At 46.6% G+C, this 26,190-nt stretch overlaps 1 protein-coding gene across 4 annotated transcripts in view; it reads left to right on the top strand.

Annotated features, from left to right (window-relative positions):
• The window catches only part of Trim2 (tripartite motif containing 2), a 156,293-nt gene that overhangs the window by 47,692 nt on the left and 82,411 nt on the right, over positions 1-26,190 (top strand). Inside the window, exon 1 of one of the 4 annotated variants that reach the window (XM_036191023.1) lies at positions 5,231-5,300. The exons of the other annotated variants lie outside the window; for them this stretch is intronic. The gene's annotated coding sequence lies outside the window, so the exon portion shown is untranslated. Of the gene's footprint in view, positions 1-5,230; positions 5,301-26,190 lie in introns of those variants that run through there. 4 annotated transcript variants of the gene reach the window in all.

Here is a 26,190-nt window from a genome sequence, read left to right as displayed (position 1 = left end):
AAGGACCAGCTACTGATAGTGACAGGATCTGAAGTCAGTAGCTTGGGGTAAGTAGTAGGGCTTGGGGACCAGCAACCCCCATCCTCTAGAAACCAAGATGATGGGGCCAGAAAGATATCTCAGTGCCTGTAGTCTCCAAGGCTACTTGTAAACCTGTTTCTGTAGCAACCATGTCCAGCTGTGTTCCCAGCCCCACCTACTGTGCTAGGGGCAGGAGGTAATGCAGGAGGACTCTGGTTCCTTCTTTGAAAGTTGTCACTGGTATCTTCCCTCCTACGTGGGTGTGAACTTACCTTTCCTATTCCTTTCCTTTTAATGTGTGAAAAATCTGCAGTGAGTACAGGGAGGAGGGGGCCGGCAAGGAGAAGAGTGTGTGTGGTAACTGGAGACCAAAACCATTGCAAACCCTGTCTTATTTGTTGCTGCATTGGGTGTTTTTGCTTGGGAGCTCCCCACCCCCACCTGACCACTTTCTTTCAAACAAAGTTATTTGCTCGGATGCTACCCATGGATCATCTCTCTGGTTCCCTCACATGATTGTAGTATCCAGACCCGGGCTGGTATCTACTGTGTGTTCTGTTAACTAATGGGGAACTTGAGTTAGGTTCTTCTTGCTTTCTCATTCCAAGGAATGTACTTTCTCAGCCACTGACTGGGAGGCCCAGTGTCTGGGATGCAGCCCCAGGCAACCTAGCTGCAGATGGAGTTGCAGACAGAGCTCAAGCTGAGCCTGCTCCGAGCTGTGTCAGTCAGCTGGCCGTCACTGTGAGAAATACCCACAGTAAATAGACTCTTAAGTAAGAAAGCCTTATTTTGGGTCATGGGGTCACAAGTTTTAGTTGCTGGTTCCCTGTCACTGGTTGCTTTCAGTCTAGGGCCGGCATGACCAAGAAAGATACCTGAGGTTGTTCCAGTCACACAAGAACATACATGTGCACACAGACACTAGACATGCACAGACCTCTGAAGGAGCACATAAAATAATGAAGGAGATGGGTTGTTCAAATCAGTAAGGTGGAGAAATGATGTCATCTGAGACCTTGTTACAGGAAACAGTTTTGGCTCCCTCTGTGCCAAGGTGGTGTACATAACTGTGTGTTCAGCTAACACTGACTAACCCTGTGGTGGAGGAACAGGCTCTTCCCAGCTGTTTCATGCACACATCCTTCAGGTAATCTGACATTTTACTCCTAGGCAGGTATAGACATAAATAAGTGAAATTAAAGCAGTCTATAAAGAAGCAGGTCCCAGTCACCGAGCAGTGGTGTCAGGCAGCTGATCCACCAAGGAAATGGTTTCACCTTGACCTTGACATGCCCTTGTAATGCTAGTTAGTTCATTCCAGGGTCCCCAGAACTTTCCCTCACCAACTCACAAACTTCATCACTGATTCCCAGAAGAATTCCACTCTTCTGGTCATAAATCAAATCCCAGAGAGTCCCTGCAAAGGGCCTATTTAAGTCACCAACCTTCAAGAGTGGCTGTTGGGAGTTGGATTGAAGATCAAGGACTACGTAAGTATTGTTTTGGAGTAGGAAGTAAGGTGGGAGAGCTGGGCACAGAAGCACCTGTCTGAGTCCCAGTTGCTCCGAAGGTAAAGGAATTGCTTGAGCTGGGGGAGTGGGGTGGAGACCAGACTGGGTAATCAGTATGTCCTGCTCCCTTTCCCATCGCAAATGAAAAGCCCTGTGAGCTAAGCTGGGGCTGCAGCTCATGGTAGAGCACTTACCCAGTGTGCACAAGGCCCTGGTTTCACTCTTCAGCACAGCCAAATAAAATGTAAAGTCTTAAACAAAGACCAGAAGTGAATTCCATCTCCAGTGTGTTTCTTGTGCTCCAAGCTTTTTCAAAGCTTTGTGGATAGTGTTGAAGATGATCCAAAGATTACACATGGCATCAGCCTGGCAGTAAGGGCCCAGGGGCTTTGGCACTGTGACAGAGGGAGGAGTGGGGAGGGAGGAGTCTAGAAAGAAAGGGGCAGGCGTCAACCATCAGGGCTTGACATCAGGACCAGATACATAGACGTGAACTGGAAGGTTGTCGTCATACCCATATTTGTGGCCGAGTTCATGGCAGCCATTGGCACTTGGAGCCTGTGCCCAGGTAATACCTGATGCATGATGGGTTCATATAAAATAGAAACACTTAAGGAAAAAAATAATAATAAAAGTTCCCAGGTGGTGTTAAATGAAAATATGGTCAGACAAGTTGGTGTGTGTGTGTGTGTGTGTGTGTGTGTGTGTGTGTGTGTGGTGTGGTGTGTGTGTGTGTGTGTGTGTGTGTGGTGTGTGTGTGTGTGTGGTGTGTGTGTGTGTGTGTGGTGTGTGTGTGTGTGTGTGGTGTGTGTGTGTGTGTGGTGTGTGTGTGTGTGTGTGTCTGTGGTGTGTGGTGTGTGTGGTGTGTGTGGTGTGTGTGGTGTGTGTGGTGTGTGTGTGTGTGTCTGTGGTGTATGGTGTGTGTGGTGTGGTGTGTGTGGTGTGTGGTGTGTGTGGTGTGTGTGGTGTGTGTGTATGTGGTGTGTGTGTGTGTGTGTCTGTGGTGTGTGGTGTGTGTGGTGTGGTGTCTGTGGTGTGTGGTGTGTGTGGTGTGGTGTCTGTGGTGTGTGTGTATGTGGTGTGTGTGTGTGTGTGTCTGTGGTGTGTGGTGTGTGTGGTGTGGTGTCTGTGGTGTGTGGTGTGTGTGGTGTGGTGTCTGTGGTGTGTGGTGTGTGTGGTGTGGTGTCTGTGGTGTGTGGTGTGTGTGGTGTGGTGTGTGTGGTGTGTGTGGTGTGTGTAGTGTGTGTGGTGTGTGTGGTGGGTGTGCGCATGTGTGTGACTGAAATGCAATAAAGTCCTCTTATACTTCCTGGTCCTCTTTCTGACTCTTTCTACCCACAAGGCCTCCCCTGCTCATCTGCAGTGGATTCCCCCTTCCATCCTCTGCTGTAACTCTGCTCACAATGGAGGGTGAATCTGATGAGTTCAACTGTTCTCCCCCAATTCCTATGGTGAAGTCTTCACCCCTGCCCCCATACCTCAATATGTGCTATTTTATGGAAAGGTGATTTCCAAGTACAAGACAGAAACAGAATGCTGTAGTTAGATCTTAGAACATCTCAAAAGGTCTATATATGGGAGCTTCGTCCCCCAACTCCACCCCATTCCCTGACCCTACTTCTAAGTGCAGGAACCTTCCAGAGTTGGGCCTACTAGAAGGGAGTTAAGTCATCTGGGACAGCCCTTGAAGAGGGCTTTGGAAGCCCCGTCTATGTGTCTCTCTCCTGGTTTTCTGACCACCATGGGTAAACAGGCATCCTTGTCATGTGCTCAGTCACCGGGTCTCACTTAGAGCCAGAATAAGCTTTTCCTTATTAGACGTTGATCACTGTAGGCATTTCGACATCATGACAGAAAGCTGCCTGACACATGAGGACGAAGGTAATTAGTTAAGTGCAGGAATTCTGGAGTGAGCTGGGCCTCTAACCTAATACGACTGATGTCTTACAAAAATGGGGTACAGACACCCAGAGGGAGAGAGTCAGGGGAAGATCAGCACAGACTGTGGTACAAGCCAAGGAGCCATAAGAAGCTCCAGCAGGCGCTGGGCTTTCAGGAGGAAGCCTCTCCCAGAGTGTGGACCACAGGCTACCACACATTTCTGCTGTTTAATCTCCTCAGTTCCTGGTCCTTTGTTTTGGCAGCTGTAACCAACCAATACGGTGCACTCTCCCCTGCTCTGTATTTACCCTCAACTTCAAACCACACACCTGTCTGACCTGTCTTGCTTAGCCAGAGGTCCCAATTACCTTAGACATCTGTGTGATTGGTCTGCGTTTGTAACCACACTCAACTTCTGTGACATCGGTCTGAACCCACACATGGCTTCTCCGGGTCCTCTTTCATTTTCTTCTATCTACCCTAGTGCTCAAGGGACAGACCTAGGTGACAATCTGTACCTCCTTTATAGTATCTCCTCCCTCCCTTCACGGAGCATCAACTCCCAGCTTCTTGATCTCATTGGAGCCTTTCCCCTCCATTTCAAACTCACCTCCACTCCCCTGCCTAGCCTGGACTAGCCTGGTGAAATTCTCTTTCTGCAGTGGAAATCTTACAACATCACTTGCCAGCTTGACATCTCCCAGAGGGTCCCCTTAACTTCCAGCCAAATGTCAAGGCCCCCCAGGATACCGACAAGAACAGTGACCTAACTCCCTTGCCATCCAAAGGGCATCTGTCCCCATTGCTCCCGTTCTCTCCTTACAGCCGCACTCCGGATCAGTTCCCAGCTTCTTTGTTCCAGAAGCCCGCTAAGCTCCAAATTTCACACGCTTGGTGGGGAGGCAGCGGCAATAGCGGGGTCTCTGGATTCCAGAGTGATTGAAACCCCCCGCCCCCGCCCCGTGCCCTGCCCTGCATTTCTTTGACGGTAATTTTGCGGGATTGGGAAATGGCAAGTCTTCCTGGCCTAACACGCACTGCACTAGACCGCACAGCACTTGAGAGCGGCGACTTCATGCTTTCTCCTAAGTGAGGAAGCATGGAGAAGATAGCTATTTCGCCCAAGCTGTTTCCGAGAGTGAAAAGTCAGCCCACAGAGACCGCACTTCCTCTTCGTTTTCAGCGTTGACTGTATCAGGATTGACTCATGGGATGGAATTAAAGCAAACGCCGAGCTTTCTCCCCTCCGTCACGTTCAGCAGGGTTTGCTTTCAATACCGAATGCCCGGTGGTGGAGGCCGGCTGCTGCTGCTGCGTTGAACTCGCTCAGCCGGGGTGCAGCTGAAGTCACTTCCCCTGCGGGGACAGAGCGTGCTTTAGTGCGGTGGGCGGACTGGGGGGGGGGGGGTGTGAGTTTTCCGCAGTAGACCTGAAAACCTAGCCAGCCGCGGATTGGCGCATCCCAGCTGCGGCCGCCTTAGTCATCCGAGTGGTTCTGGAACTGGGCACCAACTTGCGCGTTTGTCCCCGGCTCTTTGTGCGCCGATCAGCTGTGGCGTGGGCTCTGGCACCTAATCCAGGATTTGCCTCTGCGCGAGGCTTATGGAAAACAGATGTCTCGCCGCTCTGGGACTGAGCACAGAATGGAAGTGACCCAGAGGGGAGCTGCCTGGCACCGCCGACGACACGGAGGGAAGGCCCCGGCAAGGCCCGCGGGGCCAGCTCTGTTCCTCGCGTCCGTTCTCTCGGCTGAGCCTGCAGCGTAGACGGCGTCCCGCGAGCCAGAGAGCGGTGTGACCTTGAGACGGCGTGGGGCGGGAGAGCGGGAGCCGGGGACTGCAGCCACCTGAGGTCGGGGCGCGAGCAGCAGCCGCGAGGGTCGCGGTAAGTGTCCCTGCGAGCCGGGCGAGGGCACTCGGGCTTGGGCTGCGCCTTTTCCGTGCTGTCAGCCCGCCAGCACTGTTCCCCCGCGGCCCTCCATCCCCTGCCGCCCCTGACTTGTGAGGAATGCTTACAAAGTCATTTGGCCCTGGAGAAGAAAGCAATTCTGCAGTCTTAAAGCTTGGAAGGGGCAGGCTTCCTAGCCCCCGCCGCCCTCCCCGCCACAACTTTCTATTTCTTTTCCTTTCAGAAAACGTTCTTTCTCTTAGAAGAGACTACTCAGGTAGATTCCCTTTGGATTAGTTTCTGCACTTACCCTCTAGCCAAGCTCATGCTAACCTTCTGGTTTATTAAAGGAGGGAAATGTTGCCATTTGGGGCTTTTTGATAGATGGACATTGAAAACTGCATGCTGTTGTCAAGAGGTAACGGGTTGGGGGTGGGGAGGAAGCCTGTCCTAAGACATGCCTGTCAGATGCTTTAAAGCATTCTATGACCCCCAGATCTTTCCCTACCTGTAATCCAGTCTATTCCAGGGAGCAACTGACTCATTTTCAGCACCCTTTACTCTATTTAGGGCACAGACAGCATTAGATTCAAACCCTTTTTGGGATTTTGGGGGTATATTTGTTTATTTTGAGGGGCTGGAGATCAAATGCCCTGGCTGAACTAATGGGCCATGGCTCCAGCTCACAAATGCTTTTTAAACAGGTATATTTCAGAGCATTTGGAGTTCTAGGAGTCTAAAGATTAGGCTAGACTCTCGGAGATACATGAAAGGTTGTTGTTGTGGCAGCATGCTCATCTATGCCCCCCACCTCAAAAAACAGTTTGGGGCCCTTTTTTTCTTTAAGATGGAGGTTAACCTTCACATCTGTATCCTTAGGATGTAGTTATAAGCTCAGCACAGCATAACTAGTATTTCCAGATTCCTTTATCGGGGGCGGGAGTTATCATGCTGGATTGTACATGACCTCTAGTCTTAGATTTCCACTTGATTTCACCCTTGGCAGAGCTAGCACCTGCCCTTCAACTCCAAAGAACAAAAGAGCAGCAATGATTCAGAGCCCACCACATCCTTGACCACAGACATAAAGAATTTTATAGACTTTTTATGACATACGTTACATTTCCATCCTGTTCAAACACAGGCTCATATAATGATTAAAGATCAATTATAAAAAGAAAGACTCTGCCTCCCTTCTGCCTTGGGTAAATATGGATTTTGATGAGCTGGGCGGGGCCTTCTACACTCAGGATCCAGTACAAAAGGTTCACACCATAGCTCACTGGCTTCCTATCAGAGTTGTCTTTCCCTAGCCACCTCCCTTTTCTTCCCTCCTTAGTCTGTAGAATATCACTTCACTCAGTTACCATGACCTCATTTTGGACTGTGACGTGTGTGATGCCTAAACATTTGTTTAGGTAACAATGTTCCTTATCTGTATTTTCTGAGAACATTTACCCAAACCTAGCCTTTTTTTTTTTTTTTTAAAGAAAACTCTCTATATAATAAATAGTACTGTATTTGTCAAAAAAAAAAATGTAGCATCCATATCTTTAATTATTCTTTTATCATCATGTTACTGTGGGCTTGTATGGATTACTCTTTGATGAGATTGTAGTTTCTATTTCATACTGAAGTATAAGTGGAAGGAATTTCTCATAGGACACTAAATATAAATGGGTTAGAAAGTATAATCATTAACATCTCATGCTCTGACAACCTTTTCTTTGGTCTGCCCTTGGGTTGAATTCTATCCATTGACTCTTCAGGAAGAGGCTGATAGTCACATGCAGGTCAAGAGTGGTCTGATTATGTGCTCTTCAAGCTACAATAATTTACTAGTCTCCAAATTCTTCACCATGAAAGTCTGGCCCATTTAGTGGAGATACTCTGGGTAATATTACAACTTCTAAGAAAGCTTTGGAAATGAAATCCCAGTATACTGGACTCCTGGAAGGATACCATAATATCCTCTTTTCCTCACCACTGCTGAAAATAAGCTTGCTTAGTTTATCCCATATCTGTCCTGGATAATAAGCATGTAAAAGGCAGTGTTAGCCTGATAATTTTACACACTGAAAGTTTATTCTGGCAAGTTCTTCAGATACGCTTTTATATGCTGCTGCTAATGATGAAGGCTGGGACAGTGATGGAAAAACCACTCCAGAGTGTCTCTTTGAGTGGCCTGTCTGAGAGAATGATCATGAAAGCCCAGAGGCAAAGATTGAGGCCTTATCAGACTATCATCAAAGTTGGCTCCAGGCATCCTTGGCTCCCAAAGCTGAGGTTCAATCAACTGCAGATGTTACCTTGTTGCTGACACTCAGTGTTCAGTGAGGCCTGTCATGGTAGAAAGTCCTTACTGAACAAGAACCCCCCTTTTTGTGGGGCCATTACTCCCTAAACAATACAATACAGCAGAACAGTAATCCAAAACTGCATAGGTATTACACGGGATTTGAGATGACAAAATGGACAGGGGATAGGCGTAGGCTATGTGCAAATAGTGTGTGGTTTCAGAGAAGGGACTGACTTAGCTGCAGAGGTTAGTGTCCACAGGGGTGAGGATGCCCTTGAACCACCCCCTTCAGATGCTAAGGAACTGCTCTGTTTCTTATAGTCTCATGTATTAGCCTTTAAGACGGAATGGCTACTTAGCAAGTCTTTTAAGAAAAACATTCCCACAAGTTATCTGTGAGTTCATTGCATTATTTTCTCTGGAAAGGGGGATATTAAGTCTCATCATATGGAGAGTGTTTGATCTTTGGGTCAAGAGAACTGACAATGGCAACTTTTAAGATAAATAGAAAATTAAGGGGGATCAATGTGGTGACACCAAGCCAATGTTTACTTCCTGTTTGGCTTTTATGTCATTTGTGGGGTTTGGTAGAAGTTGAACCTCAGAATTAGTGCTTATGTTGGCACATATGAAATCTTCTTTGCAATGGTTACTCCCTGCATTAAACTCTGATTTTTGTTGTCTATCCTGCCATTGACTCTCAATGACAGAACAGAAATACCCTCTCTCGAAAATTTTCACTATTTTCATTTTGCCTGACATACTGTATGTCTACACGAAACATATTTATGCAGAATGGCTGACCCTGGGAGATTAGAATGTTCTTGGGTCTGCAGATGTAGAGCGCACAGGTTGCCTCTTGGCATGCACAAAGCCCTGGGTTTCATCCCTAGCACAACAAGAAAAAAAATTGCCTTTCTTGGATCATTGAATCAGACAAAATCAGTGTATGTGTCAGCATTGCTATCAACCTATGGTGGATCAGAAATGTGCAAAGGAAAGCTGCTGATGCAGGCTTCCTTCTGCCTAACTGTAGCATATGAATCCATCCGAGACATCTTAGCTTCATGATCCAGCTTCCAGAAACAGTTTGCAGAGGATGCTAGAGACAGTTGGAACTGGAGTGCTGGGAAATAATTGGCTTTTTAAAATCACTGTCTTCAGTGTGTAAATGTCTTCCAGGATTCAAAATGTCTGCTCTTCCTGGGATACCCCTTTCTTCCCTTTAAATGCACCCATCAATTTAAATTAAAGTATCAAGAGACATAAAACGGTTCTTAACTATTCATCTCCCTTTTGGACCTGGACCAACATTGTGGAATTCTGTGTTATTTTTCAGAATGATGACTTTGAGATCCAAAAATATGGCAAGTTTCAGATTTGGGCTTCTGTTAAGGAAGCCAATGTGAAACCAAAAAGTGGTGGGGAAGTTAGAACAAACTTTTGTTTGGTCTGTGGCTCAGGGCCTCACACAAGCTAACAATTAATCCTACTTCAAGCCCCTATAAGTGTTCTTTTAGATTGCTCTGCCCTGTCTGATAGAAGGAAGGAAAGGTGCCTTTCGAAATTCTATTCTAGTCTGTCAGCCAAAGAGGTTTATGGAGAAAATATCACATTTCAAGGCTCTGCCTTATGACCTGGAAATACAACCATGGTTATACCCCATGTAACGGTTTCTACAGGGGAGTCTAACCCTGGAAGGCATTTTCAAGAATTGTTGGTTCCTTTTCAGTAGCTACTAGGGAGCTTCCTTCTTCCACCTAGTCATGAATTTCCCCCAAAGCCTTCCCTCCAGGTGGGAATGGTGGCACACCTCTGTGTCGTGTTGACACTGTTCCTGTGGAGTCATGAACAAATGTCTACTCACCCCAGACAAGGAATCAACTCCAGAAAAAAAGTTAAAGATACTACCAAAGTCCAATTTGGTGAACTAATGAGTTTGATTGGGATTACTTACAGAAGCAAAGGTGATGCAAACCACCCCCCACCCCCAGCATGGGAGACAGCTCACCAGTGTACTGCACAGCTTACAGATAGGTAGCTCAGGAGGTCAGAGAGTGTCTCTTTGAGGCACAGGTGGTCTAAGCTGCTTCTGGATAGGCTGATCTCTGCTTCTTAAAGGTGGCTTGGCTAGCTCTTACTTCTTTGAACAGCTTGGGTAGTCTCTGTTTCTTCCAGGTGGTGCTGAACTGAGTCTCTTCTAAAGAGCTCAGCTTGGCTGAGAGTCTTCTAAACAGGTCAGCTAGTCACTGTCTCTCTCAGGTGGCTTGGCTGGTCTGAGAGTGTCTCTCAGCAGTCCTTACTGCTTACATATACTTCAGGAGGGAAAGGCCTAGCATATTTGGTCAGTTTCAGGGACTTCCTAAGGTGTGAGTTGTTTACTTCCTGAGTTTAAGGAGTTTCCTTGCAAAACAATATGTCTGACCTTTCCTTAGAGTATCCAGTGTCTTTACAAACATCTCTCTAAACTAGAGGTTTGTGGGAGGAAATTCTACCACATCACCCTATAATCCCACCCAGCACATTACTCTGCACTTAGTGGCTGAAGCAGAAGCATTAGAGGGTTTTTTGTTTGTTTGTTTGTTTGTTTTGTTTTGTTTTGTTTTCTAGACAAGGTTTCTTTGTGTAAGGCTTTGGAGCCTTTCCTGGAACTCACTCTGTAGACCAGGCTGACCTTGAACTCACAGAGATCCACCTGCCTCTGCCTCCCGAGTGCTGGGATTAAAGGTGTGTACCCCCAACACCTGGCTAGCACTAAAGTTTTGAGGCCAGCCTAGGGCTATGTAGTTAGACCTTGTCTCAGAAAAGCAACAGTGAAGTCTTCCTGGAACTTGGAGACCTTTTTGGAGGTTCAGATGTAAACACTACCTGGAAGATGCTAGAGGGCCCAGGCACTGAGTTATGCTTCCTTTGGTGGTACAAGGTATTTCCTTGGATCTTTAAACATAACCAGGGCATTCTGGCATTTGTTGCTTACTTTAAGACTTTTACTAGGTACAGCCTTGCTCCCAGCGGTTACTTCCTCAATCCTAGCCAGTTTCACAGTGGCTATGTGTGGTGGGGTGGGTGGCTGCAAAATGACCCATAATGGGAGCGTGGCTGGAGGGTAAATGATAGACACTCCTGAGCTTTGCAATAATTGAGAAGATGATATCAGGCCCCTGTAATCATGAAAATAGCCTCTCAGACTAAACAAAGATGAAACTGTCTCGTTCTCTTTGACTAGATGCCATTTATTTAAATTAGTGTTGCACATTCTACAATGGTCTGACGCCATGTTACGAAGCCAACCAACTGAGTAAGTTTTCTGGGCCTTGGCTTAGGGATGAGAAAGGTTTTAGCCACACTGAACGGGATTTGCATCTTGTTAGCTTCCCTGTATGCCCGGGGACACTGAGCACAATAGAGAATGCCAATCTATCTTTTCAGCCAGACAGTCTGTCTGTCTGAGCTAGGATTCTGCTGGGAATTAAAGTGGCAAACTAGGAGCTTGGGTGAAGTGGGGGGCACTTGCAGGACACTCAAAAGAAGAAAACCCGAGGTCAGACCTGAACCCTCTCTTTCTCACAGTCTGAGACGGGCAGTAAAGTTTGCCTTGGCTGCAACCGGCCGACTAGACATTTGGGGACCTCCTTGGTGTTACCATGTGAATTACTTCTGACTGGTCTTTGGTGTGCAGCATATGTCCAGGGCACTTTCTTTCGCCTGGTGCATTGAATTCTGTTTCAGGAAAGCAACATAATAACCATGTTAGTCAAAGAAATAAGCTGTAGAATCACATCTTGTATGCAATGTAAGTGCATACTTTGGGTCCTCCATGAACCAATATGTTACAAGGCCGAGGAATAGTCAGTCTCCCAAAGAGAGCAGACGAAAGATCACTCACAGGGGATGAAAGCTGCAGGATTAGCTGCTTGCTATCCACAGACACCTATGTGAATCTTAGATGATCCATGTGATGCCCTCCCCTTCCACTCCTTGCCAATGCGAGTCACCCTTACCACCACATCTGCTCACTCACATCCTAGCCTCATAGTTAGTGCCTCTGGCTCTCCAGACCCTTGGTCCCCAGCCACTGTGCTCTGTGGAGACCTGTAAGGCTGAGCAGTGCTGAGTAGCTTTAGGACAGTTTTAGGTGCGGGACAAAGTGAGCACCGGTCAGACAGACTAAGCGCAGCAGACTAGACGTTCACACTCGGTTTTCACAGCACCATCGAGGCCGATAGGGATGTCAGCGCTGTGATGGCGGCAGAGAACAAACGGCAAGAACCGGACATCTTTTTCATCTAACTCTTTGCCGGTAATGAACCCAGTGATCAAAACCAAATTTAATGAAATCAAGTTTGCAGAGTTTGGTCTCCAGATCCCTCCCTGCCATTAAAATTCTTCTTTGCAAAGCTGTTTCCCTTTCATGAGAACAATGCGTTAGCCATCTGTGTGGCACACACTCTGCAGCACAAATGAGCTGAGCTGATAAATGGTCTCTTTCACGCCAGTCATGCGGCTGGCATCCACTCCGGCTGCAATGAAGTGACAGGGAGCCATTCGCCCCAGGGAGGGATGAATGGAGGCCAATGCAATCCTTTTTTGTTTTTCCGTATTCTCTGCTGTAAAGTAGCAATTACCTTTGGAGTTTCCTTCATCTCCCGCCCTCTGCCCCTCCAGTGCTCAGTCCAGAGGCCTGGAGTACAGAGTAATCCATGCCTGAAGGCTAAAACCCACTCCAAGCTGCCAGACCAGTCACCACAACAACTTAGAAGGATCTGGTAGGTGTGGCTCAGGGTTCATCCCTGCACCTAAGAAAACACTACCAGCTACATGCCCAACCCTGTCTCACTTGTAAAAAACGGTTTCATTACATGATATAATACCAGGTTTCTCAGCTATTTCCTTTATAAATATTTCATTTGGAACTCACATAAAGTGTTTTACTTAAACGAAGATTCTGGATGTTTAATAAATACAGGTCAAATTCATACAAATTCATATTACCTGCCTGCCTGCTTCCTTCCTTTCTGAGACAAGGTCTCACTGTGTAGTTCTGACTAGCCTGAACCTCTCTATGTGGACCATCTTGGCTTTGAACTCACAGTGATCCACCTGCCTCCTCTCCTGAGTGCTGGGATTAAATGCATGTGCCATCACACCTGGCTTTTCCTCCTTTCATTCATTCTTTCTTCCTGCTGGCATTGAACCCAGAACCTTGTCATGCTGGTGTGAACTCTACCACTGAGCACCACACTAGCCCCTCACATCATGTTACTTCCTAAAGACCCTTCAAAAAGCCAGAATAGGGAATTTTTTTTTAACAATTTGCTTTCAATAGTTAGAGCAGTTTCTGTCATGGGGGAAGACAGATTTATGGGGTTATAAAATTGAGAATTCCATCTGCATAGGAGCTGGTTTGCGTTTGCAATGTGGAACAAAATATTCTTGGCATGCTTGAGACTTATCTCAAACAGGATGTTCCATGCTAAACCTCACTCGAGAAAGAACTAAGTAATGTGCTTTTCCTAGATGTCTCCTAAGCCATTTGCTCTTTGTCAAGTCTCTTGAATGAATGCATTCACCAGACTAGTCAGGCTTCAACCTTCCTTATAAAGACATTCTGCTAGTGCCCATTGATGGCTGCTCAGGAGGGCCAGGAAGGTACAAAAGACCCCCAGACCTCCTACTTGTACCCCTGGAGACCACCTGGGGCTCAGCCTGTGACTTTAGACCCAATGACTGCTGAAGTAGTTCAGAGTTCAAAGCCACAGCTTCAGAATTGTCACATCTTGGTTCATTCACAATCTTTGACCAGGGTGTAAAATCTGCCAAACAAATACTGAAGGAGACCCAACCCCAGATTAGTCATAAGCCATACCAAACACCTGTTTTCACAGAGAGATCCTTTATTAAGTGGGAAAGAAAAATTAAAATAGCTGCTTTCTGACTCGGGCAGAAAACTGCAGCAGATGACCTTGCAGGGGTGATTTTTAAGAGGAGGACATCGGGAGGTCTGTGTTAGGATGGGCTAGGATGTGGTGATAGAAGAGATAGGGGACAGGGGAGAAGGGGAAGGGGACAAGGGAAATGGGAAGAGGTATTTGTCCCGAAGGGACGAAGGGCTGCCTCTGGCTAGAGGGAGACAGGTGTAGCACATAGGCAAATGGTGGGAAAGGGGGAAAACCCGTATTAGGACGAGGTGTTTAATTTTAACTGGGCATGTTCATTAGGTGAATCAAAGGGGACTTTTGATGGCTGGACTTCAATATTTGATACCTGGACTTTGGTGGTCAGCCTCGGGAGGAGGAAGTGGCCAAATAAGGAACTAGACCTTGGTGGCTGGCTTTAGGAATGGAATCTAATGTTTTTTCAGCAAGGCAGAGGAGATGGGAGAGAAGGACAAGGCCTGGCAGAGCCATGCTCACCACACTCAAGCTGGCCAGAGTCCTTCAAATAGCAAAGTGATACAGGAGAAGAAATTCAGCTGAGAGGCAGAGCTGAGAGGGGTCGGAGGTCAAGGCCAGCTTCACCTGCCTAGTGAATCCGGGGCTATCCTGAGCTAAGTGAGCACTGCCTCAAAATATCTCCTCTCCACCAAAACATTCATTTGTTCACTTTAAAACAGAAACAGTTAACTTGAAATGAAAGCCGTATGGAGGTTTCCGTAAGGAAAGTTTGGTGGTTGAGGCTGCAAACACCAAACATACGGACTCCGTGTCTCATTTGAAACGGGCAGGAGGCCAACGGCTCTTCCTTGCTCTGCGGCGCTCATGGGACAAACTTCGCTGAGACTGTTAGCTCAGTTTTCATTCTGCTTTCCCAGCATGCTTAGCACTCTGTGGTTAGCTTTCCATCTTAAAACCAGTAGAATCCACTTAAGAAAGCAATAAAACCCACAAGCAAGCAAACACTGAACTCTTGGCTTAGGATAATACATGACCTAGTGGATACATGCAGGTATGTTCCGGAGTTGTTTATTGGAGACTGTGGGTGCTTTCTCCCTAGAGCCTGGGACACTCAAGCTGCCTCTTTCTTATTCTCGAAGGTCCTCCTGTTGACCCACTAGGATGTGCTTGGCCTTTTTCTTCGTTCTTTGTTCCACTCGTTGTTAGTCACGACATACATTGGCCCCGGTGGCATGAATCTAGAAGAACCTGCTTCCTCAGTTCAAGCTCATAATTCCTTCAGTGTGGCAGTTAACTAGCTGGGCTCCCTTGGCACTGAGCTAGTAATGATTGACTCTCAGGGTTGAGAAAGACTTACCTTTAATAAGTCCCCTTCAGGGCTGGGGGCGGGGCTCAGTGAAAGAGTGTTTGCTTACCTATGTGTGCCAGTCCCTGGCTTCCAACCCTAGCGCTACAAGTAAAGAACAAAACACACACACACACACACACACACACACACACACACACACACACACACGCCATTATCTCTGTGACACTTTTGTGTTGTAACATGTGAGAAGGAAAGCTCTGTGAATCTGAGCGACAAAAGGAACATCAGTACTCCCATCTGAGACAGCCTTCTCACTAGACCCGATGCCCAGTGATTCCCGATGAATGATATGTGATAAAGTAACACAAGGAGCCAGGAGGGTAGCTTAGTGCTGCAACGCTTGCTTAGTGCACATGAGGTCCTGGGTGTCATCTGTAGTGATGATAATATTAATAGAATCGTGGAAGACTTTAAATGAAAGTGTCCTAGTTAGGGTTTCTATTGCTGCGACGAAACGCCGTGACCAAAAAGCAAGTTGGGGAGGAAAGGTTTATTTGACTTACACTTTCATATCACTGTTTATCGATGGAGGAAGTCAGGACTGGACCTCAAACAGGGCAGGAACCTGGAAGCAAGAGATGATGCAGAGGCCATGGAGGGGTGCTGCTTACTATGCTGCTCATTGGCTTGCTTCCCCTTTCTTGCTCAGCCTGTTTTCTTAGGGAACCCAGGCCACCAGCCCAGGGATGTTACCACCCCCAATGGGCTGGGCCCTCCCTCGTCAACCACTAATTGAGAAAATGTCTGACAATGAGATCTTACGGAGACATTTTCTGAATTGAGTTCCCTCCTTTCAGATGACCCTAGCTTGTGTCAAGTTGATACAAGACCAGCCTACACAGAAAGGGTAACTCCTAGTGAGAACATATCTAAGAAGGTGTCCCAAAGAGTGCTTTCCAATAATGGTGGAAAAGAGAAGTGGGGAGGGCTTGCTAGCCTGTTAGGAACATCCCAGGTGGGAATCAGCAAATAGGCATGTGTGAGCATAGCCTATCAAGAAGGTCTGTGTGGAGAGGTCCTGGGAATGAAGACAGCGTCAGATCAAAGAGGCTCTTCAGTGTGGTAGTGATGGTCAGGCACACAGAATGCATGGGTAGTGCTGACTTTGTCTGAGAGCTATAATAGAGACTGGTCTATGCCTCTCACCTAGCTTCATATAGCCTTAAGCAATCCTTGGCTCCTAGATGGCATTCTCTCTATCTTTACATCATCTTCTCTGTGTAAGTCTCTGTACCCATCTTTCCCCTTTTTATAAGAACACTAGTCAGATCAGAGCCCACCCTGATGCCCTCATTTAAATGTAAATGTAGCTCAGCAAAGAGCTACACAGTGCCCCTGACCTGTGATGCCTTGATTTACAACTTGCAGCTTTACCATAATATGAAAATGATACATATCCAGTAGACACTTTACTTTGAATTCAGAATTTTGAAATTTTATTTTTATTTTATGTGTATGGAGTACCAGAGGATGCCAGAAGATGGAGTCAGGTCCCTTGGAACTGGAGTTATAAATGGTTGTTTGCCACCACGTAGGTGTTGGGGGTTGAAACTGAGTCCTCTGGAAGAGCAGCCAGTGCTCTTAACCGTTCAACCATCTCTCCAGCCCTGAATTCCTGATTTTGAACATTTTCTGGGGTAGCAATATGCAGTTTGAATGACACTCGGCCCTGTCGTCAAGCCATAGCACCCCAGTCCATCCCATCAGCTCGTGAGCACAACAGGAAAGAGCTAACACTCTAGAAGGTGGTGCTGCGCATAGCCTAGATATTTACATGCAAGTCTCAAACACACTAAGTGCGTTATTCAACGCTCTCTTGTAAATTGGCTTTCGATGACGTTGCCCAGCTGTAGGCAGGTGTGACTGCCCTGCACAGGCATGGCTAAGCTGAGATGTTCATTAGGAAGACGTATTCATGCATTATCTGTTTATGACATTTCCGACTTCAGGAGGGTTTATGAGGATATAACCCCAACGTGAGTCAGGGAGCACCTGTATCCTGATAAGGTCACCTGTGAGGAGGCATCAGCCCAGCAGGAGGGGACGCAGGCCACCACAGGGACTTTCCCAGTGTTGAGCAGAAAAGTTAGGTTCTGAGAGCAGAAAGTTCTAGCAAAGGTAGGCCGAATGCACCAGAAAGGGAAGAGATATCCTGGCTGGTGACGGGGGTGGAAGAGAAGAAATATGTAAAATCAAAAGGAAAAATTCAAAAGCAGTGGCAGGGATGGTGTGTTCTGGATGTGACACGTAATGCCCCAGAGCACCCACACTTCTGCTGTTCCCTCTGACCTTGAGCACTGGGAAGCCAGTGTCCCTGTTTTCACAGTTTGTGGCTGAGAAATTGTGAGGATTCAGGGAGAGGTCACACCCCCCCACAGGGGTCTGCGGCTGCCAGAGCCTGGAGGGTGAGGCTCAGTGCCACGTGTGTTAGACCTGGGGCGGTGACATAGGCATGTGGAGATGGTTACTGGGCCAGCTGTCATCCCTTTGGACATGGATCTGGGATTTATATGCATAGCAGCAGTCCTTTAATCCCCAGAGTAGGTGGGCTCTCCAAGAGGGGGGGATATAGAAGCGGAGCCTGGGGTTGCTATTTTAGAGTGTTCCGGACTTGGGTGACTGCCAAGAACCAGCCCACGAAGCATTTACAGAAGGCAGTTGATAGAGAGCAGTGGAGCCCTACAGAGGAAGTTCTTACACCCAGATGCCCAAGAAGGCAGGGAATGGCCTGATTTGTAGCCACAGTGAGGAGAGTGGGAAAGGAAGAAAGATCCCAGGATGGCGGCGAGGTTTAAAAAAATAATAATAAAGGGACAGGAGGCTTTTACTTGAAAGCTGTGAGTGTTCCTATCCAGGGGATTTAATGGGTCGACTCATGGTATCAGAGGCTGGCCCAAAACAACTCTGTGAGCCAGAGACCTTAGGAAACGGGAGGATTCTGAGTGCAAGTCAGAGTTGGAAGTCTCAGAACCAGAGGGACCAATGAAGCTCCTCAGACTGAAAGCCTGGGGGTCCCACGTGGAGCTGTTAGCATGATTCCTGGGTTCAAAGGTTGAAGCTTATGGAGTTGGAGGTCCATGAGCCACAGACGAGCAAAACTGCCTTCGTCCACTCCGGAAGAACTGATAGTGTACAGGCATGTGTGCCTCCCTCCCTGACTTTTTCTTCTGTGGGAGCCCCAGCCTAGTGAATGCTTCGGCTGCTTGGATCCTCCCCCCTCAATTTGCTCTCTCACCCACACAACCAGCAGTGAGCTTTATCACTTTCCTGGGAGCCTGCCCATCCAGCCAAGCCAACAGCCAAGATTAACCATCAGAGGGGGTGACAGGGTGGTAGGTGGGCCACTTGGAATGAGTCATCTGCCTCATTAACATAGACAAGGAGCATGCTGCCTCTTCCTGTGGAACAGAAGGAAAGGGAAAAACACTTACATCTAGAGTCCATGATGTATTTGGGCATTGATTTCCACTGTCCTGTCAGCAGGGCCATTTCCTACTGAACAAGATGTTACTGTCATATTCTATAGATTCTGCTTCAGAGGTAATAATTCTATTGCAGTTGCTGTCTGCAGGGATTACGTTAAAGAGAGTGCAAGCATGGAGCTGCTTTGGGCTGTGTGCCCAAATCCTACTGCCATGTAGCGCTATGGCAATTTTAGAGCAAATAACTTCAAAATTCTCTGAAGTTCTGAACATCTGCCTCCCTTCCTGCACAATAGAGGAGGAAAACTTGGCAGCAGAAATGTCTTTAATCCCCACAAAGACTCACGACAGCCGCCAATGACTCGGTGTTTAAGAACTAGCTTTCACAGACTCATCCTCCAGGTCTCATTTGGCAGAAGAGATCGGTGCTCCTCGGGTGATACTGAAGCCAATTTTCTCTTTGGTGTCTATGATGTCAGTTACACTTCCCCTCATCTTTGCAAACCTGCCATGGGCACCCAGACGCAGAGGTGGGAGGCAGAAGGGCATTAGACAGCCATTCTCAAGCTGTGGCTTTCATGAGTGGGTTGTAAATCAAGTTCGGGAGTTGCAGCCAGTCTATTTTAGAAATGGAATACGCGCCAGGCATGGTAGCACATGGTCATAATTCCAGCACTCTGGAGGCTGAGGCAGGAGGATCATATGAGCCATGCCAGCCAACATTTTGTCACGGATACATAAATAACAATTGAAGACTAAAAATGAAATAGCAGAAGGTGTAGGGCTGAGTATGATATCATACAATCTTCGTTTCGGTGAAATATATGTCTATATTGTACCCAACATAAAATACTGGATTACAGTCACTAAAGGGTGGGGAACTTGGTCATAGAAGTACAGGGAGACTTCACAATCCTAGGCGGATGACTAAATGACATGCAGTCTATCTTACAAAAATCATGGCGGTTATCAACTTTATTTGGCTATTGGAAGGATTAAACATGGAAGGTGCTGTGTCCTTTAATGGTTAATAGTGTTTATTATAGTGGTCTCTTCTGCCTAGATTTAGATTTCTTTTCTATCTCTAATCTTTGTTTAATATCCAGGCCTTTCTCCTGAGGTGAGAACCGTGAACTCAACAGCTGCTGACATTTCTGTGTTGTCCACAAACATTTGAAGGACAATATGTCTGTCTTAGTCAGTTTTCTGTTGTTTTAACCAAATACCAGGAAATGGATATTCACAAAGAATAAATGTTCACACAGTTGGTGGTTCTGGAAGCTGGAAAGTGTGGGGTCAAGAGGCTGCATCTGGAGAGGGGTTTTTGGCAGATGGGGGGGACACTCTGTAGTATCCTGAGGTGGCAGAAGGCATCGCTTGGTGACTGAGGCACGGAAAAGAAACAAGATCAAACTAGCTTCAACAGTAGACCCAGCCTCAAGGTAATGCATTAATCTGTGGACCAGTGGTTTCTGCACTGGTGGCCCAGTTACCTTGTAAGGTTCCCATCTGGCAATACCTCACAACAGAGATTGAATCTCAACACGAGCGTCCATGGGGATGGGATAGTCAAGACAAGTAATGTCCAAACTTGAACACAAGTCACAGTCACTTTATCTCTCTAGTTGTCATCTTCCTGTCTTACCCAAAGCACACAAACCCCTCTCTCACCTCTCACCCAGGCAACCTGAACAGCCTCCTAGTGATTCTTTTTTTTTTTTTTTAAACTTTTTTTTTTTCTCATGTGCGTGCTCTGTCTGCATGCAGGCCAGAAGAGGGCATCAGATCCCATTATAGATGTTTGTGAGCCACCATGTGGTTGCTGGGAATTGAACTCAGGACCTCTGGAAAGGCAGCCAGTGCTCTTAACCTCTGAGCCATCCCTCCAGCCCCTCCTATTGATTCTTTAGGGGTGGGATTCTAAGCCTGGTCACCATCCCCATCACTGACTTACTGAGCCTTTCTTGCCTGGTCGCCGTGCCCCACCCCGCCCCCTCCCCAGGGTGTCTGTCCCTTTCATCCTGGACTGTTCTGAGTCTTCAGAGTGCCCATGGCTTTCAGGTTAAAGTGCAAGGCCTTCTCCCATCCCAGCCTTGAACTCCATACTCTAGTATTCCACATCTGCTCCAGTCAGCCTTCACCCCTGTAGCACACATTCCTGCAGATAGCCTAGGCCTAGAATATGTCTTCTTTGTGTTAGCTGGGTAACGCCTGCCTCTCAGGGATCAATACAAATTGGTTTTTGAGTCGGAAATACTCGGGTTTGAAGTCCCTAAACAGTGCATGGTTGCTTTGTTAGTCTGAAGGCAGAGTGGTTATAAAGAGGGAACAGCAATGCCTTTGTGATAATTAAATAAGTTACTGTGTATAACAAACACTGTCTGGACTGGGGATGGGCCTTGGCTAGTAGGTTACTTGGCTAGCAGGAGCAAAGCCCTGGGTTCCATCCCCAGCACCACATAAACCAGCGGTGGGGGATACATGCCTGTTTTCCCAGTACTTGGAAGGTAGAAGCAGGAAGACCAGACATTCTGTCTCATCCTTGATTGCTTAGTAAGCTGAAGCCCAGCCTGAGATACATAAGACTGCCTCAAACAAATGGGCAAACAAATTAATTAGTAGAACATTGTCTGGGCTGGAGGGTATAAATCAGGGCACAACTCATGTCTAGCATGCATAAGGTATTGGGTTCGTTTTCCAGTACTACAAACAAACAAATAAGTAATCAAAATCTATCCATGCCCAGAACACACCACATGCCTGCTAAATGGCTGTGACTGTTATTTGGTGTATGATCATAGTTATTTTTAATCTTTAGAGAAGCTTAGTTTCCCTCAATCTGCGCCAGAGCTGCTGTGTGTGTGTGAGGTTGCTAAAGCTCTCTGTATCAGCTGTTCCAACCCCTGCTCATCCCTCAAGACTCAGTACAAGTGTCTCTTATCTTGAACCTTCCCAGGGTACCCTGCATTCACCTCCATCAGGGCTCTTGCCCCCAAGACTTATAATGCTTTTTTCTCCCTGGACTCTCTGTCTCCTGAGAGTTCCACATGCAGCTCACCACCGGAACAAATGCTTCCTCCAGTGTGCAGGTACCTGATACATAAAATGCATAAAAATGCTTACATGAAGGTGAGTGTCTTGGTCTGTTTTCTGGTGATATATATACATATATATAGCCACAAACTGGAGAATTTAAAGTAAAAAAATGTATTTTGTATAGTTAGGAAAGCTGGGAAGTTCAAGGTCAAGGGACCCAGACTGCTGAGCATATTCTTGCTGGTGAGGATTCTGCTGAGTCCCAGAACAGTGCAGAGTGTCACATGGTAAGACAGAAAAGAAGCCGGACAGCTCACTGTATAACAAAGCCACTCCTGAGATAACCCATTAGCCCTTTAATCCATTAACCCAGGGTTGATTAATCACCTCTTACCGAGCTGCCGGGACTCATCACTTTACCTAACAATGGGAATTAAATTTCAACACGAGTGTTGGTGGAGACATTCAAAACATAGTGATGAATGCACGAAAGAGCTGGCTGGTGTAATAACTTCCTGATTGGTGTCCGTGCCTGCCTCCTTCAGGAAATTCATCCCGTTGATGGCTGTACGTTTAGTATCCCAGCCTTTTGTTCCTCTAGTTCCCATTGTGTACCTAATATAGAAGAGCAGACCATTCCCTCTGACAGTGCCCCCTGCTTCATTCCCTGGTGTCTAGCCACAGCCTAGCCACGCTGGGTCTTCCTGTTCGGAAACATCCACCGCCTTTAACTGTTGACTTTTCACTGAATGGCTTCTGTTTGTCTCACAACCTTTCAACGGCCTCTCAGATGTTGTCACAAGACGATTCCAGACCGTGCTCTTACCTATTGTGTAACCAACAAAGTAGTTACCTGTAGCCTTCCACCGCAACCTGGTCCTTTCATCCAGCAATGTTTTCTCGTGTTTGTTTTCACTGGCAAGTGCTTAGAGTCCAAGGATTGTGTCTTAAGCATCCCTGCAAACCCAGAACTCCTGGGACATCAGTTGATTGCCATTTCTCATAAGTGCTGGAGGAGTGAACTGAGAACCAGCCCAACCTGGGTCTCTCATTTCTGTCTACTGGTTTAACTTTGGAAACCAGGGTCTGAGAGTTTCACTCATGCTTTGATTCTTAAAGATATCTCCCCTGACTTTTTAGAGGCGCTGTGTGTAGATAAACAGTCTTATTAAAAAAGAAACACAGAGCCAATTGCAGAGTTAAAAGCCAAGAGGTCAGAGCAGGAGCTGAAAGCTGAGACTTAAAACCGCCTTTTCTTACCCTTGCTGCTGCTGTCGTCCTTCCCCTCAGAAAGAGAGCTACTTCCTGCCTGTCTGTCCTTTTATTGACTTTCTGTTCTGCCTTCTTATTGGTTGTAAACCCAACCACATGACCTCCTCGTCACTGCCTGTCTGTACAGACCTCCAGGTTTTCTATGGTTGGTATTGAGATTAAAGGCGTGTGTCTCCATGCTGGCTGTCTCCTTGAACACACAGAGATCTGCCTAGCTCTGCCTCCCAAGTGCTGGGATGAAAGGCGTGCACCACCACTGCCCAGCTTCTGCTATGGCTTGCTATTAGCTCTGACCTCCAGGCAACTTTATTTATTAACATACAAATAAAATCACATTTCAGTACAAATAAAATATCGCCACAGCTGTGTTATAACTGCATGGCGCTAAGGCCTTTGGTGAACAGTTTTGATTAATTGATTGGTGTCTTTCCTAACTAATAAGTGTGCCTTCAGGCTGATGCATCATTAGTTTGGGGTTTGCACAATAATAAGACAGAACTAAGAGTCAGAGTGTATAAAATGTCAAAATGTGGATATACAGACACATCGATGGACTGCTGTATCCATACATTGTCAACCATGCCAGCACGGTGTCCTGCAGTCTGCAATATTACAGACCCTGGGACCTAGCACTCACTGTCTCTTCTGTGAAGAGCTGCTTCCCCAGTGACCCAAGCTTCTCCCAGCATACATGCTGGATGACCTGTCACAGTGAAGAGTAACAGTGGCCAGTGCTGGGTTCAGGTGGGACAAGACTCAGTCTCTTTAATGCACATGAAACAGAACCGTTTTCCTCTAAGAAACAGGGGCCCCAGAAGTTGGGCCTTCTTATTTATTTGTTCTGTCCTAGTCCACTGAATCCTCAAGGAAAAGATGAACCTAGAGCTGCATTCTCAACCTTCTGATTGCTGTGACCCTTACTACAGTTCCTCGTGTTGCGGTGACCCCCAACTATAAAATTATTTTTGTTGCTACTTCATAACTGTAATTTTGATACTGTTATGAATCATAATGTAAATAGCTGTGTTTTCCAACAGTCTTAAGCAAACCCTGTGAAAGGGTCATTCGACCCCTTCAGGGGTCACAACCCCCAGGTTGAGAACCACCGGCCTGGAGGTGCTGGTAGACAGAGCATTTGTGTAAGTGTGTATGCCAAGTGACACTCAGAAGCAAGTTGGCAAGCCACTCAGTTATCACAGTTTGGCAGAAGGCCTGTCAGTTCCCAGTCACTCAGTGTTTCAAAGGGTGTTCCCCCCTCACAAACTAAAAAGACATGACACATGGCCTACGGGGCACATTTCCCAACATGGGCTCAAGCAGAATCCAGTGAGAGAAAAGGTGATGAATTGTGAAAGATCACATATGCCCTTCCTGGAGACAGCAAGGACATGCAGAATATACTGGTGGTGAGCAAAAGGTCACTCACTAATACCTTTTGTAGGTGGTCACAAATCAGAACAAAGGGAGAGTGTGTTGTAGTCAGTGGAATCATTTTTAAAGAAAATTTTTCACACAGTTAAAATATGCCCACATCACAGATGGAGAACATTTGCAAGAAGGGATCATGTGAGAAGTGATGTTCCAACCTACCATCTGCAAAAGACCCATGAGTAGAGTTCCCCATCACAAGCCACAGACTAGAGACAGGGTGGACCAATGGGTAGAGTACCAACAGCATGGGCCACTGAAAACAGACAGAGTGGACCTGCTGGTAGAGCCCCCACATCACAAGTCACTGAATCCACTGCTAATAGCACTGAGGTGATCTTACTGTTAAAACCAAGTTGATGGCTTCTTGGACCTTTACATGTTTTGGTTTGTGTAAACTGGGTTAAAAGGTTGAATTTCAACCAGTTATGCACTCACGTTACTTAGTAAAACATTGACTTCAAGTATTACACCCTTTTAGAGTTAAGATAACTAAGCCCTGAAAGTGCCATTCATCCAAAATACATGCAGCATGTCCCTCAAACGTTTGGATAGGTACTCTTCTCTTATTTCTAATGGAGTGGTTCTTCAGTCTCAGTTTTATTCACACATACCCAGTCATGTGCCATGTAGTGAAATCTGGGTCAGCACTGGGCCACACCTACAGTGGTGTCTCATAGGTTTATGATGGAGCTGAGCCTAGTGATGTGCAATGTGCTTTTCCTATGTGGGCAGAGATGCCGTGTGAACAAACCCACTGCCCTGCCAATTTCATAACCTTATAGCACACAGCTACACACAGTGCAGAGTACTTGACAAGGATGAGAGGTTTGTGTTTTTACTTATACCCCTACTGTTATTTTAAAACAACTCCCTGCTTATTTATGATGTGCATGTGTATGTGTGGACATGTATGTGAGTACACATGCGTGCATGCGGAGGCCTGAGGTCAGCATCAGACATCTTCCTCAATACATCTCCACCTTATTGTTTTGAGGCGTGGTCTCACGCTGAACCTGGGGCTGGCCAAATCAGCCGGATTGACTGGCCAGAGAGCTCCCTGGATCCTCCCATCCCTGCCTTCCCAGAAATAGGGTGACAGTGTGCGCAGCTGCACCTTGACCTTTTTTTTTTTAACATGTGCTAAGGCTCAAACTCAGGTCCTCATACTGACACAGCAGGTATTTTTCTGACTGAGCCATCTCCCCAGCCCCCAGCCCCCCTACTTATAAAAAAGAAAGATTACTATAAAATAACGTGCCTCAGCACATGAGCAGTGACCCTGGGACTTGTACTTTTCCTGTCTCTTCATTGCATAGTTTCCTCTCATGCCTGGTTTAGACTCGTGTAGTTTTCTTTATTGTGGCCCTGGGGACAATAAGCAATGCCATATTTGTATGTATGTCCACTGGAGCCAGGGTGTGGTCACCTATACTGTTGGGGTATCTGCAGGTTCACTCTGCAATGTTACAACCCACCATGAAATCAACTGAGGACTCATCTCTCAAAACTGTCTCCATTGCTAAGAGATGCATAATGGTGTAGTGATGCACGCCTTTAATTCTAGCACTTGGAGGCAGAGGCAGGTGGATCTCTGTGAGTTCAAGGTCAGTATGGTCTATATATGGGATTCCAGGCCAGCCAGGGTTACATAATGATATCCTGTGCAGAAAGAGGTGGGGGTATTATTCCCATCTTACAAACTTGTCTTGAGAATAAAATAAGAATATTTAGCATAGAATTTGGTATCTGGTAGTTATTCAATGATTCAATTCCCCTTTCTCTCTATGTGCCATTGTAGAACAAGTAATTGATGTTTCTTGAGCACTTACTGCCTAAACTTTGGTATATCTGGAACTAAGAGTGCACTCTCTACTAGCATATATAGACACTTGAAGAAAGAATTTGGTAGCAACTATAATAGTCTATACCAACATTGCTGGTAAATTAAAGAGAGTGTGCAGGGTTTCTATCTGTTAGGAGAGTTTTTGGAATGTGACGCCACCTAGTGGAATCTTTGACAGAGGAAGAAAAGGTAAGGGGGCAGTATTCCACACAGAGGAGAAACATGTGCAAGACGTAAAGTTCCAGCTGGGGATTTAGCTCAGTGGTAGAGCGCTTGCCTAGCAAGTGCAAGGCCCTGGGTTCTGTCCTCAGCTTTGACAAA

The sequence above is a fragment of the Onychomys torridus genome, chromosome 6, assembly GCF_903995425.1.
Source record: "Onychomys torridus chromosome 6, mOncTor1.1, whole genome shotgun sequence".
NCBI classification, from domain to species: domain Eukaryota; kingdom Metazoa; phylum Chordata; class Mammalia; order Rodentia; family Cricetidae; genus Onychomys; species Onychomys torridus.
The sequence above is the reverse complement of the archived record's forward strand: the minus strand, read 5'-3'. Positions and strand labels throughout refer to the sequence as shown.